This window comes from Eublepharis macularius, chromosome 5, assembly GCF_028583425.1.
Source record: "Eublepharis macularius isolate TG4126 chromosome 5, MPM_Emac_v1.0, whole genome shotgun sequence".
Taxonomy (NCBI): domain Eukaryota; kingdom Metazoa; phylum Chordata; class Lepidosauria; order Squamata; family Eublepharidae; genus Eublepharis; species Eublepharis macularius.
In genome coordinates, this window is record NC_072794.1 from 167,428,813 (window position 1) to 167,448,605 (window position 19,793).

Below are 19,793 nucleotides of genomic sequence, written 5' to 3' on the forward strand. Positions count from 1 at the left end.
GGCTGCCCATGAAGAGCACAGGAGCAGGAAGACTTAGCTGACCCAAGACATGGGGATAATAGCACCCTAACTTACAGAACTGTCGTAAAAACTGCAAAACACTACAAAAATGCTATTTACATCATCATCGTCGTCAAGGTAAGTAACCAATTTGTCATGATGGAAGGTCACAATATTCTTAAAAGCACAAGAGCAGGAATGTATAAAAATATGGCAACTCTAGATGCCTTTGACATACATAATTAGTTCATCAGCCTCGTTAGTTGCTCTTAAGAAATTAGTCCCTCAAATTGTACTACCTTTGCATGTGGTGGTCCTATATCATCATTCAAGGCTTTTGGGAACAAGTCTGAGACAAAAGTAAAGAAATCACAGGTCACCAACTTCCTCTTGATCCAAAAATCTTATTCCTGGACTGTGGCTGGAACAGAGCATTTTTCTAATTCTCCAAAAAGCTTATTAGCATTCAGCTGGCTGCTGTCAAACTTTGTGTGACATAATAACAACAATGACAAGAGTCAATTTATATACCTCCCTTCAGGAGAGCTTAACGGCCACTCAGAGCGGTGTACAAAGTGTGTTATTATTATCTTCACGACAATCACCCTGTGAGGTGGGTGCGGCTGAGAGAGCTCTGAGAGAGCTGTGACTGACCCAAGGTCACCCAGCGGGCTTCAAGCGGAGGAGTGGGGAATCAAACCTGGCTCTCCAGATTAGAGTCCTGCTGCTCTTAACCACTGCACCAAACTGGCTCCCCAAACATGACATCAGACATCCAGACCAAGTCATGGTGACTAGGGGGTTGAAAACAGCAAGTAACTTTTTGGAAATATGGATGTCCTTTATTACTTAGGCTGATAAAACTAAATATACTGTATCAAACACAGACTTATATGAAGATGTATATCAAGATGAGTAGCCATGTTAGTCTGTCTGTAGCATTAGAAAAGAGCAACCGTCTAATAGTACCTATAAGACAACGAAATTTGTGGTAGGGTATGAGCTTCTAGTGAGTCACAGCTCATTTCTTCAGATACCAGTAACTGAAGAAGTGAGCTGTGACTCACGAAAGCTCATACCCTACCACAAATTTTGTTAGTCATAAAGATGTATGTTTGCTATTATAATGTATTTATTTAAAACATTAATGCTCAATATGTATATTTATTTATTTATTTCAGTTTGTATTCTGCCCTCCCCACGAGCAGGTTCAGGGCGGATAACAACATATTAAAAATACAATTAAAAAAATTGATGTACATTAAAAACAACATATTTAAAACAGGATGGTGGACAGCCTTCACAGGGAGGGTTAAGATTTATACACCCCTTTTTCCAGGCCGGCAGATGCCCAGTGGAACAACTCTGTCTTGCAGGCCCGGTAGAAGGATAGTAGGTCCTGCCGGGCCCTGATTTCAGCAGACAGAGCGTTCCACCAGGTGGGAGCCAGGACCAAAAAGGTCCTGGCTGTAGTCGAGGCTAGGTGGGCCTCCTTGGGATATATTCTATTATACTTAACTGTATTGTTTGTGCTTGGGTGAGTTGGGGTTTTATTTAGGTGTCTCTTTCCAAATGAAGGCGATTCCTTCTTTGTAGCACTCCTATTATGACGGCTTTCTGTACTACTTTATTGATGATGTGTCCAAATGTTTGCCTTTCCTTCCTGTAAAACAAACTTTATATTCAAGTTTTAAAAAGAGAAGAGTCCCGGGTGTAGAATGAATGAGCTGGCATAGCCAGAGATGAATAGATGCCCTTGATGAGCCATCAGTTTGGGGTCTGAAAATATGGGGGTGGGTGCTTCCCCTGAAACGGCATCCCTCGGTGGGAAAGGGTGAACTTCTTCCAGTCGTGCAAGGCCTAGGCGCATTGCCAACAAAGCAGAAAAGAGAGCAAGCGGTTGATGCACCCAAGCTTATGGAACAATCACTTTGAGGGGGGGGGGAAGACACCTTTTTTCAAGTGAAAGCCCTTTCCTCTGCTTGCCTTGTCCAGGAGTGTCATGGAAATTTCACCACAGCCGTTTGTACGAGCAAACAGGAAACCCGTCGTCGGTGTGGCAAATTGCAAGAACCACTTTCGTTCCTGAGGGCCGATAAAAGCAGGTGAATGGGCTCAAGGGGAGAGACAAGGAGAACAGAACAGAGGAGGGTGCCCGTCGGAGACCTGTTGAGGGAGCCAGCAAGCTTTTCCTCCACAGGTAAGGAGCACCAAGCTTTGATTTAAGCTATCATTTCTGGAGTTTTTCTGTATGTCCTTCGAATGCCTCACAGTTCATGGTTGAAAGTGCCCTATAAGAAGAAGAATACCAAATCTATCTAGCTCATCTTTAGTGTTCCCAGCCTCCAGGTAGTGGCTGGAGATCTCCCGGAATTACAACTGGTCTCCAGGCCGCAGAGATCAGTTCACCTGGAGAAAATGAGTCCTTTGGGGGGGGGGTGGACTCTATGGAATTATGCCATGCCAAGGTCCTTTCCCTCCCCAAACCCCACTTTCTCCAGGTTTCTCCAGGTTTCACCCCCCAGATCTCCAGGAATTTCCCAACTTGGAGCTGGCAACCCTACTCATCTTCCTGTTTCCAGTGGTGAGCAGCCAGATGCCTCCAGGAAGCCTACAACCAGGGCATTAAGGCAACAGGCATCCCCCACGATTTGCCCTCCAGCATACTGCTCCTAGCCATGGAGGTTCCACTGAACCCATGTGGCCAATAGCCATTCATAGACGTCTCTGCCTTGGACACTTTTATTCTGCCCAACCTCAGAGTGGCAAATATGGTTTTCCTATCCCCATTTTATCCTCACAAGAACACCGTGAGATTGGTGAGGCTGAGGTTGACCTAAGGTCACCCAAAAAGCTTCCTGACACAAGGAATTTGAACCTGATTTTTTTAAAATCCTTTAAAACAGATAAAGGGGTACAGAAAGGAAAGGGGAATAAAAGTTTGAAAAGAAAAAATTGAAGATTATACATTACAAGGACTGTCAGAATACAATGACCATGGCCGATTCCAGACGGCCCTCTGCTTCCCGAAACGTTGCGCGTCGTCGCGCGTCGTCGCGCGGAAAACGCGAATATTTCGCGTTTTCCACGTGACGCGAATATTTCGCGTTTTCCACGCGACAACGCGCAACGTTTCGGGAAGCAGAGGGCCGTCTGGAATCGGCCCATGTGTGTGTTATGTGTCGTCAAGTCGTCTCCAACCTATGGCGACCCTATGAATGAAAGACCTCCAAAATGTTTTCTCTCTAACAGACCTACTCAGATCCTGCACACTGGAGGACGTGGCTTCTTTTATTGAGTCAAACCATCTTGTTTAAGGTCTTCCTCTTTTCTGACTGCCTTCCACTTTTCCTCGCATTATTGACTTTTCCAGAGAATCTTGTCTTCTCATGATGTGACCAGAGTATGATAGCCTCAGTCTTGTCATTTTAGCTTCTACGGAGAATTCCGGCTTGATTTGATCTAGTACCCACTTATTTGTCTTTTTGGCTGTCCACAGTATCCGCAAAACTCTCCTCCAGCACCACATTTCAAATGAATCAATTTTTTTCCTGTCAGCTTTCTTTACCGTCCAACTTTCACATCCATACATGGCAATGGGGAATACCATAGTTTGGATTATCTTGACATCTTTATGTCTCTCTGGGAACCAAGAGAGACATATGGGAACAATGACCATATAATATTTAAAATATTGTTTTCAAGTATGCAGCAAAAACAAAACGCAGGCGTATTTCCTCTCTTCATTCTAAAGAACCTCATTATTAAATCAGCCAATGATTAATAAACTATATAGTCAGGTTAGCTTAAATGAAAGAATTATTTAACATTAACTATTATTGATTATAAAAAAATTAACATTTTATGTGTATTATTATTATTATTATTATTATTATTATTATAGTGTAGAAAAATTATCTCTTACAAAGGCTGTTAAAATACAATACCTCTATAGCTTTTATCACATTCAAATTATAACATGACCAATCTCCAAAATATTTCATCTCTCTCTCTCTTAATAAATCTCAGGGCACTCTAACTATTTTATCGCACTAGCGCTTCCATTATCTAGTATCCCACCTCTCAGCTAAAGGCTTCTGGCGTCACGAACAAGAAGAAACAAGTAGCCTAGCTTGAAACACACCAACAATTTCCACTGATGGAAATGTAGAGTGAACTCCTGGCTTCCCTTTCCACTATTTCCACGACTATAATGCCCCCCCCTTGAAATGCTGCCTCCAGGAACAGGGGCCCTGCAGAACACCATGAGAAAGGAGTGGGTCTGCTGGAAGTAGAACCAGCTAAAATTGCCCCCCTGCATTCATCAGTGGAAATTCTCCATGGGGTCCAACCCAAGGAAATCAACACATCACTAAAAGAAGAGATAGTCCAGCAAGATTTGGGGCGGGGGGGTCAACCCCCAAATTAACAGCGAAGAGTAGGGAAGGTGTATGTGTGTGGAGAGAAAATATTTGTCAAAACACACAACAAGATGGAGCATCATTTTTTTCAGCGGCGCACAAGACAGAATTACTAAATGGATCCTGCATGTACAGAGGAAGTATACATGTGAATACTAGCTGCTGGGGAAAGCCAACAATTGAAGGCAAAGAGGTCCTGTGTGGTACAGTAGTTAGAGTCAGACCAGGATGTCGGAAACCTGGGAACATGAGGTTTATTGCAGAAAAAGCATGTGTCTTGTATGTGCAGACTCGGCACATGTGCGTGCCGCAGCACATGAGTAGACATGGAATCTATCATATCTAGGCCCTCATTTCATTGGGTGACCTTCTCGCTCAGGCTCTTTGAGAACAGCCTGACAAGCAGAAATTTAGTTGCTGAAGGTTTTTTTTTGTCTATATACTCCATTCTCATTCTAGGAAAAGCTCTCTACTCATTATGCTTTTGCAAATCAGGCTTTTTAGTAAAGGCATAATAGCCGGACTTCTTAAAAGAAGGTAGCAACCCTTCCAGTCAAGTGGAAATCTATGAGATGTCCAGGATTTCTTGGGAAAGAACAAGATTTAGTGTAATATTATGGATGACTGCTGGAGGCAGATGCTGGAAAGACCCCATTTGATTGGAGAGGAAAAACTGGGTCCAATAGCCCCTTAAAGGTCAAGTAGATTTCCAAGGTATGCGCTTTCAAGAGTCAAAGCTCCCTTCATCAGATACAAGGAGTGGGAAAAGGAAGGAGTCTTTTTATCTATCTGGATTGTAAAGTCTCCTTCCTTTTTCCACTCCTCATATCTGATGAAGGAAGCTTTGACTCTTGAAAACGCATAACTTGGAAATCTACTTGACCTTTAAGGGGCTATTGGACAGGATCACTCGGGCCCGCCATGATCTTGTATCATTTAGGCAGGCCTGTAAGACAGAGATGTTCCGCCAGGCCTATGGTGGAGGCTAATTTTAGTCCATCAGTGCTGAGCATTCCACCGTTCTCCCTCGATGAGGGGTTATGGAGGGTCCACTGCTGGCTGCCCCGACAAGGGGTACAGTAATCTATCTGTCCGCTACTACCTCCCCTTTTTGTATGCTGATGGGCAGGAGTGTAGGACTGCCTGTCTTGGGATGGTTTTATTGATTGTTGTTTTTATGCTGTGTCTATTGTTTTTATGTTGTATTTTAATCAATGTTGTACCTCACCCTGAGCCCGCTTGTGGGGAGGGAGGGTTTAAAATATATTAAATAAATAAATAAATAAGATCTTGCTCTTTGACTACAGACCAATAGTGCTACCCACCTGCAACTACCTTCATGGAAGGTGCCATATTTTATTGGATTCTCAGGTTTCCATGATCCACAATCCACTTTGATTCTAGTTTCTGATTTGAAGCAAATGCCACCCCCACCTCTCGCTGGCCCGATTGTGATATCTTTTACAGGTGTCGGACACTCTAAAGTCAAGTAGGTGAATCTTTCTCTGACACCTGCAAGCCTAGGAAAATCTTTTAAATTTATTTTGGGACAGGGTGCTCTAAAAGATGCAACTCCGGGGCCAGTAAAAAGAGCAGTCTACAATATTTTATTCACTTGCAATATGTATAACTCCCCATGTTTTGACGAAAATCACTGAAAGCCATTTCCAAAGTGTAAAACACAACAAAAACACACACACAAGAAAACAACATTAGAAGTCTAATGGAACATTCAAACAATCTAAAACTGCTATGATGATTCTCTGACTTAATGTGAATGTACACAGATCAAGAGAGGGAGTACATGAAAGAATGATCCCGTGTTTGGTTCTTGTCGTCCTTTCTTACATGCCGATTGCCGCTTTGGGGTCAAGAAAGAATTTTTCTCCAGGCCAGATTGGCCAGGGATACTGAAGGGTTTTTTCCCTTCATCTGAGCATAGAGCAGGGGTCACTGGGGAAGGTGATGAGGAAGATAGCTGTGAATTTCCTATGTTGTGCAGGGGGCTGGACTAGATGACCCTTGGGGTTCCCTCCCAGCTCTATGTTTCTATGCTATTTTATGCTGTCGATGGTCTGTTTTCATGGTCTATGTTTTTATGGTTTTTATACTGGATTTTAATAAATATATTTTAATGTTTTTATTACTTTTATTTTTAAGCCACCTTGGGCAGGCTCCTGGAGAGGCGGCATAAGCATTTTCTAAATAAATAAATTATAAAAAAACAAAAAAATGAGAGCAGCATCACCCATAAAATTATCATCCATTACGAAACCATTTACAAATAAACTACAGATGAGGGCTACACAATTTACAGGGACTGGTACAACAGACAAAGTCTTAACATGGTGCCAACTTTGTACCAGGCAAAAAGAAAGGGGATTCAACAGAAAAGGTGTCAAAACCAAAAAGGCCCCACTTCCAAAGGCAGAGAGATAAAGAATGTAATGCTTGCCAGCTTATAGTCATAATAAATAAACCAAGAGCCGTGCACTAATTTAAGCCCCACAATAAAATCTCAGAAAAAACGAAGTAAATGGCTTGAAAAACTAAACTTTTTTTACCTGGGTGCTTACAAGCAGATTTGGCACCAGGGAGAAGGGAATTTCAAACTCTTAGCACCGCGAAGAAACAGTCCTATTTCCAGCACTCAGCCTGCTTTACTAGAGCATGAGTAACAACCTAAAATTTCATTGACAGAGAAGCGATTCTGCTGTGACCGGATTTAATTGCAGCAGCTTTGCAAAGTATCATTAATCACACACTTTCTCAGTTAAGCTTCGCATCCTTAACTGCTGTATTGAGAACCAAACCGACGCAGGATAAAGAACCTGCAATTCACTGTACTGGGTGGGAGTTCGGTTTTGCAAGCGTGTCGGCCGATGCTAACCTAGAAAGATTCTTCCATAATTTTGAATGAAAAAGGCAACAGTCAAAGAGACTGCAGTTACAAATATGCACTCTTACAAAGCTCCTATTCCTTTCAAAGGAAGGCTTTACAGTGAATGAGGTCCAGTTAGGACAGCCAAGTTTTTAACGAGTCCCAATAGCCATGCCTTGTAGCTCTTAAACGTATTTGGTGTGCGGACATTAAAGGATGCCGTTGATAAGGATTATCTGTATACACTGAAAAGTGTCACCTGCCAAGCCATTTCTTTTTGGTCAGTTGGCAACTCTATGCTCAAGGAAAAAAACCCACCCTGTTTTGTTTTTAGGAAACAAAAAAAAATACAAAATCAGCAAAAAGTGTCACACAAGCTATCAAGGAATGGATTGTCCTCTACATACTTTGACAGCTAAACATTAGGAAAAACTTGCTGACACCTAGAGCCATTCCTCAGTGGAACAGGCTTCCTCGGGAGGTGGTGGGCTCTCCTTTGGAGGTTTTTAAGCAGAGGCTAGATGGCCATCTGACAGCAATGCTGATTCTGTGAACCTGGGCAGATCATGAGAGGGGGGGGCAAGAAGGGTTGCATCAAGGCTTAGTTCTCGTGGCCCCTTCTTACATGCTCAGGGTAATGCCGGTTGCCACTTGGGGGTCAGGTAGCAATTTCCCCCAGGCCAGTTTGGCTAGGGATCTTGATGGCGTTTTGCCATCTTCTGGGCATGGAGCAGAGGTCACTGGGTGTGGGTGGGGGGAGGCAGTTGTGAATTTCTGGCATTGTTTAGGGGGTTTGACTAGATGACCCTGAAGGTCCCTTCCAACACTATGATTCTGTGGTGGCCCCAAAACACATCAGACAGCAACATCCATCATTGGTTAAAGTGAGAACTTCTGCTTCTCACTGTCCAGCTATCACCAGTTTGGCTACAATTAAAGAACAGAATGCAAAGTTTTTAAGCTATTGGGCCAAATTAATTGGCATGGAACAGGCAAGCTTTTGAGTTACACGAGTGATTGTAATGACATTGGGACACGATGGAAGGAAATTTCAAATTCCTCACGATTGGCCTCAGACTTTTAGGAGATTTCACATAACTGAGATAAATGTTTACCTTAACCACTTTTGTTACTAGGAATGTCAAGTGGTGAAAGGAATTAAGACAGGCTATTAAAAATTCAAATATTTATCAGCAGCAAGGAAAATGTTCTTGACAATTTGTTTTCACAAATTCAAGTCTAGCCTGCAAACAAACACCCACACAAGACCAACCTCTCCGTAGCTATAACTGAAGCGGCTGTGACAGGGGTGATGCGGGGAGCGAAGCAAGTGTCGGGCAGAACAAGTGTACAGGAAGAAGAAAAATAATCTGTGTTTCTATTTATAACCTGCTTAATTTCTAGAGAGGCACTCTTTAAAGACCCGATCCAATCAGATACAAAGTACTTTTGGCTGCCGTTTAGAGTTAAGCCTGTGTTTTGCAGTTTGTATTTTGTGGGTCAGTTCACCCATAACGCAAAAAACACACAGTTTATTTCAAGTGTAATGAGTGTTTGAAACCAAGATTTGGCTTGCAGATGATACCTCAAATCCTGCTTTCGCTCAACCAACTCTGGTTTCGTTGCCTTTGTTTTTTCCGAGGAAATCTGTACGTGGGGAGTTAGCAAAGCCGGGCCCAAAAACAAGCCACGATATCTGCATTCATGCCTTGCGAGAGACCATCATGAACCACTTTCTGTGGTTAATCAACCCGCTTTGAGCCGTGGTTAAGATCCTCACTGGACAGAACCTAAGTAGCCATAAGGAATTGAATGGCCTGTAAGCGGTCGGCCCGGCCTCCGCCATTTTAATAGCCATTTTAACATGGCTGCTTGTGATATTAAATATCACCAGGCCTCTTTATTTAAAATAGCAGCTGTATTGCCACCAGAGGACCTCCAACAGTTGCTGAGTACCCCACCCCACCCCACCCGAGAACCCGGCATGCATGGAATGCCGCACAGGAATGCGGAGTGATTGAGAGGTGATTGGATTTGCAGTCCTTCCAGCCCCAAAGGAATCCAGTGCAACAAAGGTCTCGCAGAGTCGTCCCCCACTTAACACATTCCTTTCCTTCCATGAGGAGATCTGTCCATGATTGAGGAGCTAATCAAGAGACATTCATAAGTATATACAGTTGTTCCTGGGAAAGTACAGTCCCCACTTAAAATCCATCCACTCAGCTCTGGTGGATTTCACTAACAAATTATTCCTTTTGTGCCGTGCTAAAACAAGTTTTGGATTTGCTTTCACACGCCCCAGCAGCTACCAATCAAGGCAATAAAACCTTTTGTCAAACCCAGGAACTGACTGTTGGAGCTTTTGTTCTAACGGCTAGGTGGGCTTTCCCACCTCAGGGCACATTTTCCTATAAAGGTAGAGCCTTGGCCTCATTCAAAGTGTTCATGCTTACCAGATCCAAAGTGCTGTTCCCTTGAGGTTTACCCTAAGCCTCTAGCTCCCTTGGCTGAGAACACTGGATGTTTGAAGCTCTCCCTCTGCAGACTTCCCTGCTCATTGGATAGGTAGATATATTTGTTCCTTCTATTCCCAACTTCTGGCTAAGCTTTCTATGACTCGTGTGTGTTTGTGTGTGTGTTTGTGTGTGTGTGTGTGTGTGTAAATATTTTACCCCCGTAATTCTGAGTGTATGTGTATGCAGTTCTGTTCTTTAATAAAAGTTGTTTGATGATAAGCACCAGCCTCGTTTGTTTTGAAGGAAGGGACCCCGTAGGAATTGGTGATAGATCCTTGTGGTTACTGGCCTCTGGTATAGCTGTCTTCCTTGCTTGCTAACTCGCAAGGAGACCAATTCCGGTAACAGACCCGCATTATAATGAACAGTACTAACCATAATGCTAACCATAATTAGTTTAATTAAACCCTGGTTTCACATTATCCAGAACCCTCTTCAGACATTACAATCACGTGTACAAGGAGCCTGCTAAATGCCCATATTGGGATCATGCTTTCCCCGTGATTCTCCAGCTATGTGCATCTGACGAAGAGCTCTGTGATTCTCGAAAGCTTATGCTACAGTAAAGTTGGTTAGTCTTAAAGGTGCTACTGGACTCTTTTCGATTCAGCTATGTGCAGTCGCCACATTGTGTGAACAGGGCAACTCATGTATTTGCCATGAGTGTACAGCCTCAGTATGCATGACAACTAGATTTTTCCGGGTTCATGAGTATGAACCCTGAAAAATCCAGTGGTTACTTGGCATCAGGGTTCATTTTGAGAGGGATCGCGCTGGAATGCAGTTCCGGCAGTTCCCCAAAGAGGTCACATGACAGGTGGCCCTGCCCACCGGACTCAGCCATTTTGGGCTGGTTTCAGCCTGGATTGGGGCCGAAACGGCCCAGATCAGGCCTCTGACGGGTGGTGGATCACTCTCCCACTCAGCAGTGGCCTGATCCTGACCATTTTGGGCCCCTTTTCGGTCACTTTCAGCCCCTTTTTACCATTTTGGGCCCAATTTCAGCCCTGAATGGCCAGGATTGGTTCCAAATCAGCCAGGATATGTGATGTCAGGGGGTGTGGCATATGCAAATGAGTCATGCTAATGACACACTTCCGGTGATGGCAAGGGGTGTGGTATATGCTAGTAAGTTATGCTAATGAGTTCCTCCAGCTCTTTTTCTACGAAATGGCCCCTGCTTGGCATGTACCAGAGTTGTACATGCATGACAAATATGACTATTGCTCCTGTTCATGCAACTTGGTGGATCTATGCACAACTGGTAAGACCCCAGAATGTGCTATTATGTTTATGTGTTTTTACATGTGTTTATATGTGTTTACTGAATTATTGTATATCTACTTTATTTTAAATATTTTTTAGTGTTGAAATGCCTTAATGTTTTGCTGTTCACCACTTTGGGGGCTGTTTTTGGGTAGAAAGATAGCACAGAATTTTTTTTAATAAAGGAATGAATGAATGTAATGTTTGAAAATGTATGAAAGACGGTGCACACAATCAGCTCTGCCACAAATCCCTGCAATGCAGCCAGGAGGAATGTAAGCACAGCAGACACACGTAAGAGGGGCAACGGAACACCCCTTGCCCATCTCTCTCTCTCTCCCAATTTTTAATCTTTTTTTCCTCTTGGTGAAATATTGGAAGTAAGATTAGCAGGAGAAGAAAAACAGCTTTTAAAAAAACGATTCTGGGCAAGAGCACATCCGTGGGGCAGGAGGATTCAACCGGTTTGTGCAGTACTTTAAACTCTCTCTTTGCACTTGATTGGAAATTGCAAGTGTTCAGATTCGACCCTGGCAGGTCACCTTTAATTGCACGGTCACAAGTAGCCACTCTCAGTAATGTGACATGAGAATTACTGTCAGAAGTTGCGCTGTCCTTGTGGGACAATGAGGTTTGCAAGCAGTTGTTTCTACCCAGTGTCAGAGTGAGGGAGTAGCCATCCTCGGTCTCTTTATTCCATTTCCTATATCTGGCTCCCCCGTTTGGGTTGCTACCACCATCAAACCAATTTAGGGGTGTGTCCAGGGGTTTTTTTTCCGGGAAAAGAGGTGGTGGAACTCAGTGGGTTGCCCTCGGAGAAAATGGTCACATGGCTGGTGGCCCCGCCCCCTGATCTCCAGACAGAGGGGAGTTTAGATTGCCTGCCGCAGCGGGCAATCTAAACTCCCCTCTGTCTGGAGATCAGGGGGCGGGGCCACCAGCCATGTGACCATTTTCAAGAGGTTCTGGAACTCCGTCCCCCGCGTTCCCCCTGAAAAAAAGCCCTGGGTGTGTCTCTCTTAAGGCTTTGAGTTCAACCCCCCTCTGCAATTCGTGGCTTAAAGGCGTAACCCCATGTTTGCATCTTCCTCTCCTTTTGCACTTGCTACCAAAGGGGACCAGAAACGCTAAGCTGAGCTCTCTAGGGGAGTAAGTTTTAACTGCTGTCCTCGTATGTGTGGACCGAACAGGCGTTTAACATGGGTCACGGCGATCAGACTGACGGCATTAAAAATGAAAAGAAGTTTAATTTTTTTTAAAAAAAGAGCACCCCATATCTGCAAACCCAACAGACTGAGCAAGGATAAAAAGAAATTAGAATAAAATGCAAATGCTCTAATCCTTGACTTTTAGAGATTGTAGTAAGAGATAGGCTATATAATTCTGGGGTCTCAAACAATTAGAAACCATCAATTGATTGATTGATTGATTGATTGATTGATTGATTGATTGATTGATTGATTGATTGATTGATTGATTGATTGATTGATTCGATTTTTATTCCGCCCTCCCCACATTTCCAGCAGGCTCAGGGTGGATTACCTTGGTTTCCATATCATCTTCAGGTGTGATTGTTACCGTGAGTTCATAACTACTCCTTGGAGTCAAGATGGGGTACTCCTCATAGAATCAGAACTATAGAAGCATAGGGTTGGAAGGTACCTCCAGGGTCATCTAGTCCACCCCCCTGCACAATGCAGGAAATTTACAGCCACCTCCCCTCCACACCCCCAGTGACTCCCTGCTCCATGCCCAGAAGATGGCAAATCTGGGTATGTAAAACGGACAACAGTGCAATCCTAAGTGGAGTTATACTCTTCTAAGTCCATTGAAGTTAATTGGCTTAGAAGAGTATAACAGTGTTTAGGATTGCACTGCAAGAGAACCGAGAGCTCAGAACTAAGTGTGTGTGTGTGTGGGGGGGTACATTGTTATCTGCCTTAGCCCACCTGCTGCAGACTATGGCCATTTCCACACACATTGAATAATGCACTTTCAATGCACTTTCACAATCCTTTAGAAGTGTTTTTGTTCCACACATGGAAAATCAATTTCAAATGTTCCCTAAAGAGTATTGAAAGTGGATTATCTAATGTGTGTGGAAGCAGCCTTTCTTCCCTTCTTGGCTGCAGGAAACGTCTACTCTGCCTCTTGGCCTCTAGAAGCTCTACAGCTTAAATACGACTTTGGCTTAAGTTTGACTCTGGCTGCCCAAAGTTCTTCTCTGTCCGGGGCCGTCAGCAATTTCTACGGCACTGGCTGGATCCAAGGCAACCCCTCCCAGCTTGTTTCTCCACTTTTCTGGTTTGTCAGCAAACAGTCCTTCATAGCTTTTGGACATGTTCTAGTCTCAGGTTTCCTGGTCCATTGAGAACAAGGATTTACCCTGCAGACTGTCATTTGGTAGGTCTGGCACCCAAAGTCTGTAACCTTGCGACCCAGTTGACATCTATAAATTGTTATAAAAAATCTCTAATCCCCCCTTCCCCATTCTGCAGAGTTGAGTTTAGGTCACAGATCTGGAGAAAAAAAATCTCTTGCCCCTTTAACAGAGTCTTAATGTGTGGTTGAAGCTTTTCATGACACAGACCTAAATAACGCTCCATCAAACCTACCTGGTAGTTTATTCTGAAGGGACGGGGCTTCTACTAACAAGGCCGTGCTATAAATGCCCATCCGTTAACTCTGCTAGAAGACATGCCATCTGAGAACTTCAGTAAATGGGAAACGTTATGTGGAGTCACAAGATTAAAGGAGAAGTGTTAGTGTGGAGTAGTGGTTAGAGCATTGGACCTGGAGTCAGAGATCTGTCTGAAATCCCTGCTTAGCTCATGAAATATTTTGGAAGACATTGGATTAGTCCCTCTTGCGTAGCCCAGTTTTCTTAACATTGTGATGGAAGGAATCAGGGTTCCTTGGAATAATTTACTGCTGTTACCCACCTTGGATCTCTCTCTTATTAATTTTTATTTTTTTTAATGTCTGCCTTTTCCTGGGACTTATTCAGAGCCTGGAAGTGTTTCCGCCCCCCCCCCCCCCGCTGCTCCCATTTTATATTGGAGGGAAACGCATGAAACACTGGAGTAAGGTCCAGGAAGAAGCAGGGTTTAAATCCCCTCGCCCATGGACTCCAGTTTCGTATAACAATAGACCTTGCCCTACCCATCCTTGTTTTCTTGACTTGTGAATGGGATGCTACCTAAAAGGAAGTGTGTATGTGTGAGCAACCATGTTTCCAAGTTTGCAAAGACACCTGTGATGCAATAGAGCCCTGTTTCATCTAAGGGTTAATTTGGAAACGGAGCGCTTAGTTCTCTTAATGAGACACCTGGTCTGAGATGCTCTGTTCCCTGTTAAGGCTGCCCAGCTAGGAGAACGGCACTAATTGATTTCAGAGTTGAGAGGGGGAAGAAAGGAGCAGTGATGCGACAATTCTGGGAGACTCCCTGAAGCAAGGTGTCCCGTTGGTTAACACCGGTCATACAATAGAGCAGCTAGAAACCTGTTACTTGGCAGGAGTCAGTTTTTACTTTTATTTTTTTGGCATTTGGCTCTTTTTATGGGGCACCCCCTGCATCTCTACCAAGGGTTACTTATTACCGGCTTGAACGCTTTTGCTACTGCTCAACCAATTGCTGAATGCAGTGAATTACCAGCTGAGCTCGAGGTACCAATTGTATTATTTTGGACAGCTAGCTTTATTATTTTGTTGCTTAATGCTCTGCTGAGATTGAACTGGTTTTTAATTGCTTTTGCTTAATTGTTAATTAATCAAGATTTTCTGTATTTCTAAGCAGTATTTGTTTCTGAGTAAGACCACCTTGGGACCCAGCAAGGGTTTTTCTGGAGGCTTTGTCGGGTTTAAGGAAAGGGCTCGTCTGGGTTCCAGACTTTATTGAAGAGGGTAGGAACCAGAAGGGAAGGTGGCATTGTATAGCCTGATCTGGCCAGTTCTAAGAAGCGAAGCAGGGTTGGTAATTGGATAGGGACCACCAGGGAAGACAGTGCAGAGGAAAGAGTCCAGTGGCACCTTTAAGACGAACCCACTTTATTGCAGCATAAGCTTTTGAGAACCGCAGCTCTCTTCGTCAGATGCATCTGACGAAGAGAGCTGCGGTTCTCAAAAGCTTATGCTACAATAAAGTTGGTTAGCCTTAAAGCTGCTACTGGACTCTTTACTATTTTGCAACTACAGCCTAATGCAGCTAACTCCTCTGGATCTATGTGCAGAGGAAGGCAATGGCGAACCACCTCTGCTTCTCCCTTATCCCTTGCCGGGGTTAATCAGTTGTGACTTGACAGCACATGGGCTTCAGCAAGTTGTGAGGGGCCGCTCTTAAAGGATCTTTTCAAACTGAAAGAACAGGTGGCCAAGGCCATACAGCAGACGTTGATCAAATGTACATTGGGGTAAAAAAATCCTGATATATGCTAATAGAGTCTGAACTAGCAGCGACTGAGCAAGAAAGAGATCTTGGGGTTGTATCGCTCAATGAAAAAACATTGTGCGGCTGTGCAGCAGCCATGAAAAGGAGGCCTGATAGACAACAGCCACACCGTCATCACCTACCAAGTTTGGGCTGGTTCTGCAGGAACCCAGCCAAAAAGCTCGCCTCTTAAATTTCAAAAATATGCCAACAATTTACTAAAGTGCAAGAGTGCAATTAATCATATATACAAAATATCCTGCAGTACATATTCCAATTACATATATCAGTACTTTCTAAAGTCACCACACAGATCTTGTTGTTAGTACCAGTTATTCAAAAATACAAGGCAACCAGAATCCGCGTTCTTCTCAAATAAACAGTTACATAGCCAGTAAATCTGGAAAAGAATATAAGAACAAATGTCCCAGTATACAAGTCTACACAACAGTACAGTCGTAACCAAAATGTCAATAAATATCTTGCAGCAGTTCAGAAAAAGGGCTTCTTATTTTTCAAGGCAGTGTATTTCAAAGCAGTCACTTGAAACCGAGTGGTGGTAAATCCGCCCAGAGGTAGTAAATCCGCCCGACCAAAGGCTAGCTTCAAAGGTTTCGCAGTAGCTGCTTCTTCGAGGGCGACTCGGGTTTCACAAAGCATTCTATTTCCATCTGGTAGCCACAGGAGCAACGTCCAAGACTGATGCTGCAGGAAGTCTGGGGGGCAAAGATGGGAGAGAGCCACCCCTCTCAAGCACCCATGTCTCTGTCATACATAGCAGGTCGGCCTCCTCTCCCAGGCCGTCATCACACAGGCTCTTACTTCGTCAGTTTTGCACTAGAAATTGTTTCTTCTGTTATCGTTATTAGAATGGATTCTCCCATTTTTTGATGACTGCTTGTGCTTCCAGTCAGTCACATTAAAAGGGAAAAGCACAATTTGACGGTCTGGAAACGGGGCCCTAAAAATCCCGCCCTTTAAAAAATTTTTTTTTGCATATTTGCGCTATATTTTTATTTATTTATTTATATTTCAATTTATATACCGCCCATCCCAGGGGCTCTGGGCAGTGAACAGTTTAAAATCGATAAAAACAAAAAAACAACAATACTAAAATCAATATCACTCTTCTATTATACCAATGTTGTGCTGGGCCAACCCAAAAGCCAACCGTGATAGGTAGCAGAGGCATCCCGCCCATGGCAGAATAGTGCTATAGCGCTATAGCGTTATAGCGCTATAAGGCTGACGTTTTTTTAAAAAAAAATTACTTTGAGGCTTAATTGCAGGTCGCGCTGGGGCTTGTGGGAGTGTAGGGCAGGAGAATCAGTGTCAGGTGAGACAGATGATCGGCGAGAGTGAGCGTTTCGGTGTTGCAAAGCGTTCACAGTTGATCCAGGGCATTCACATGGAAGTGGATAAAGACAACATAAAGAGTCACCAAGCGTGAACTGGGGAGAATGGCGAAATCGCAAGAGAGCCGGAATGAGGTGAGCATTCAGCGGGAGACGGCCGTGTGATGACGGCCCCAGTATTTTTGTCTGGGTGAGGGATGCTTTGTTTCGCACTGACCTGGCATTCAGGTTTTGACTTCTGTGCCCTGCTTGGGTGCCATTGAAGACATCTAGTTGGCCACTGGTTGAAACAAAATCCTGGTCTGTTCCAATAGCATGGCTGCTCCTGTGCTATCATTCAGCCTTCCCCACAGGGTTGTTGTGGGGACAGAATGGAGAGAAGAACAATAGAAGCTGCATTGAGCCCCCATTAGGGAGAAAGGCAGGGTCTAAATGAAGCAAATAAATAAATATATATATTTTTCAAATGGGTGCAGGTGTTTTTAAATTAAATTTAAGGACCGGGGGGCAGGGTCACATTTGGAAAGTAATTATTTGGCTGAAGATGCCCTGTGCATTAACCTCACAAGTGTAACTCATGCAAATTTCCTCTGACTTTCAAACCTGAACCAACTAGACCATTTTTCGGGTAGCACCACAAAGTCCGTTGCTGCATACTGCTTTCAGTTTCCATTTTCCTGCATTATCTTTAAGTTTCTTTTTCCCTGGGAGTGGCATGGAGGGGCAGTAGAAAAGAGCAAGAATGCAGTAACACCTATACGACTAACAAAATTTGTGGTAGGGTAGGAGCTTTCATGAGTCACAGCTCACTTCTTCAGCTTCTTTTCATAAGCTGGGACTCACGAAAGCTCATACCGTAACACAAATTTTGTTCGTCTTCTAGGTGCTACTGGACTCTTGCTCTTTTCTACTGCTACGGACAGACGAACACGGCTACCCATCTTGATCTATCGCCATGGAGGGGCAGTGACTCAGTGAGTAAGCGCGTGAGATCTCTCAGAACGCTTAGCTTGCTTTAGCGCTTCACCGTGTTGTCAATGACCAACACTTCTGTGCAAATCTGCCCCCACAATCGTCATGCCAACTCCAGCGTGGGAAATTCCTTGAGATTTGGGGGTAATGAATAACCAGGGAGGGGAAATTTGGGGAGGGGGAGCTGAGCAAGGAAGTGATGCCATAGAGACCACCCACCAAAGCGGCCATTTCCTCCAGGGGAACTGATCTCTGTAGTCTGGAGTTCAGCTATAATTCCAGGAGAACTCCAGGCCTCTCCTTAAGGTTGGCAACCTTGGTAAAGAGAATCTTAAATTGGACAAAGCCTCCTTTGGCAGGAGAAAAGCATCAGCTTTTGCTGAGCAGGATACTGGCCAATATTTGTTAGTTCCCATCAGATTTCACATCCGTCTTCCTAGCTCTGAACTGAGAAATATAGCACTGAGTTGGCTTCTTCTATCTATTGGTGTTGGTTGGCTGATGGACTTTCCTTTCCTACTCTCCAGGGACTACGCCGCAAGGACCAAGGTGGCACTGCCTTGTTGGGGAGTTTTTCCAGGACTGTCTAACCTGAGAATGGTGTAACTGGAAGGTCAATCTCAGGTCAGTCAGCCCATGAGACGCTCTTCCCAGAGCACTCTAGGCAGTAGGAACAGTCGTGTCTCCACAAGTTGGACCGGCGGCCTGTCTCGACTCCCATCACCAGGTGAGATCACGTCAACAGATTCTGTGTGTGTGTGCAAATGAAGTGCAGGACTATCTCCTTCAAATACCCCCCTCTTTTTCACAATGCTGTTACCCACATTTCCCAATATGGCTCCTGCCAACACCTTTCCTGGTGCCCACCAACATTTTTCCTGGCACCCGCCAAGTGTTTTTAGAAAGTGGGTGGGGACAGAAGGGGCTGCAGCCGAGCAGGGCTTCTGGCTGGCCATTGGAGATTTTATTGGCTGTGCAAATTAAAATAACATCCGTGGTGGCTACCACCACAGTGTTCGTTTCACAACTCTTTCTAAGTGTATTTTTAAAAAAATTACTCCTCTTGTCCCTGGCACTTGGGCCTCCTTTGTGTGTGGCTCCACCTCCCTCGGTGGCCATTTTGTGGTGGCGTCCCCCCACCCAAGTGTCAGAATTCCAAAGATACCAAAAGGCTCAAAAAGGTTGGGGCCTCTGTCTGAAATATTAGGTTGCTACCCATGATCGGAGCCCTGAAAGGCACCAATCCAAGCCAAAGTGACTCGCTTCCCGGTTGATTGATTGCAGAGGAACGAATGTTCTTTTTTAATGGCTTGTTTTCATAGCGATAACTTCCTATTTTAATTGTAAGTGAAGACAAAATTCTCACTTAATGCCTCTTCCAGCAGCAGAGCAGCCCGGAGAGAAAGGATAGCAGAGGGCAGGGCTTTTTTTCTGGGAAAAGAGGTGGTGGAACTCAGGGCCAAGCTACAAGTGACGAATGACACTTGAACGGCAAGTGGATTGAGTGGAGGGCAAGTGAACAGGGAGAAATACACTTGCCGTTCAAGTGTCATTCGTCACTTGTAGCTTGGCCCTCAGTGGTGGAACTCAAGACCGCACAATGATGTCACTTTGGGTCAGCTGGAACAAGAGGGGAGTTTTTAAACGTTTAAATCGCCTTCGGCGAAAATGGTCACATGGCCGGTGGCCCCGCCCCCTGATCTCCAAACAGAGGGGAGTTTAGATTGCCCTCCGCGAGCAGCGCGGAGGGCAATCTAATCTCCCCTCTGGAGATCAGGAGGCAGGGTCACTGGCCATGTGACCATTTTTAAGAGGTGCCGGAACTCCGTTCTGCGGTGTTCCCGCTGAAAAAAAGCCCTGGCAGAGGGCAATTCCTTTCCACCAGGGAAAGCTAATTTCTTGACAGTACAGATTGGAGCAATTACAAAGTTGGCCCCCTAGTGGCCATGGGAGAG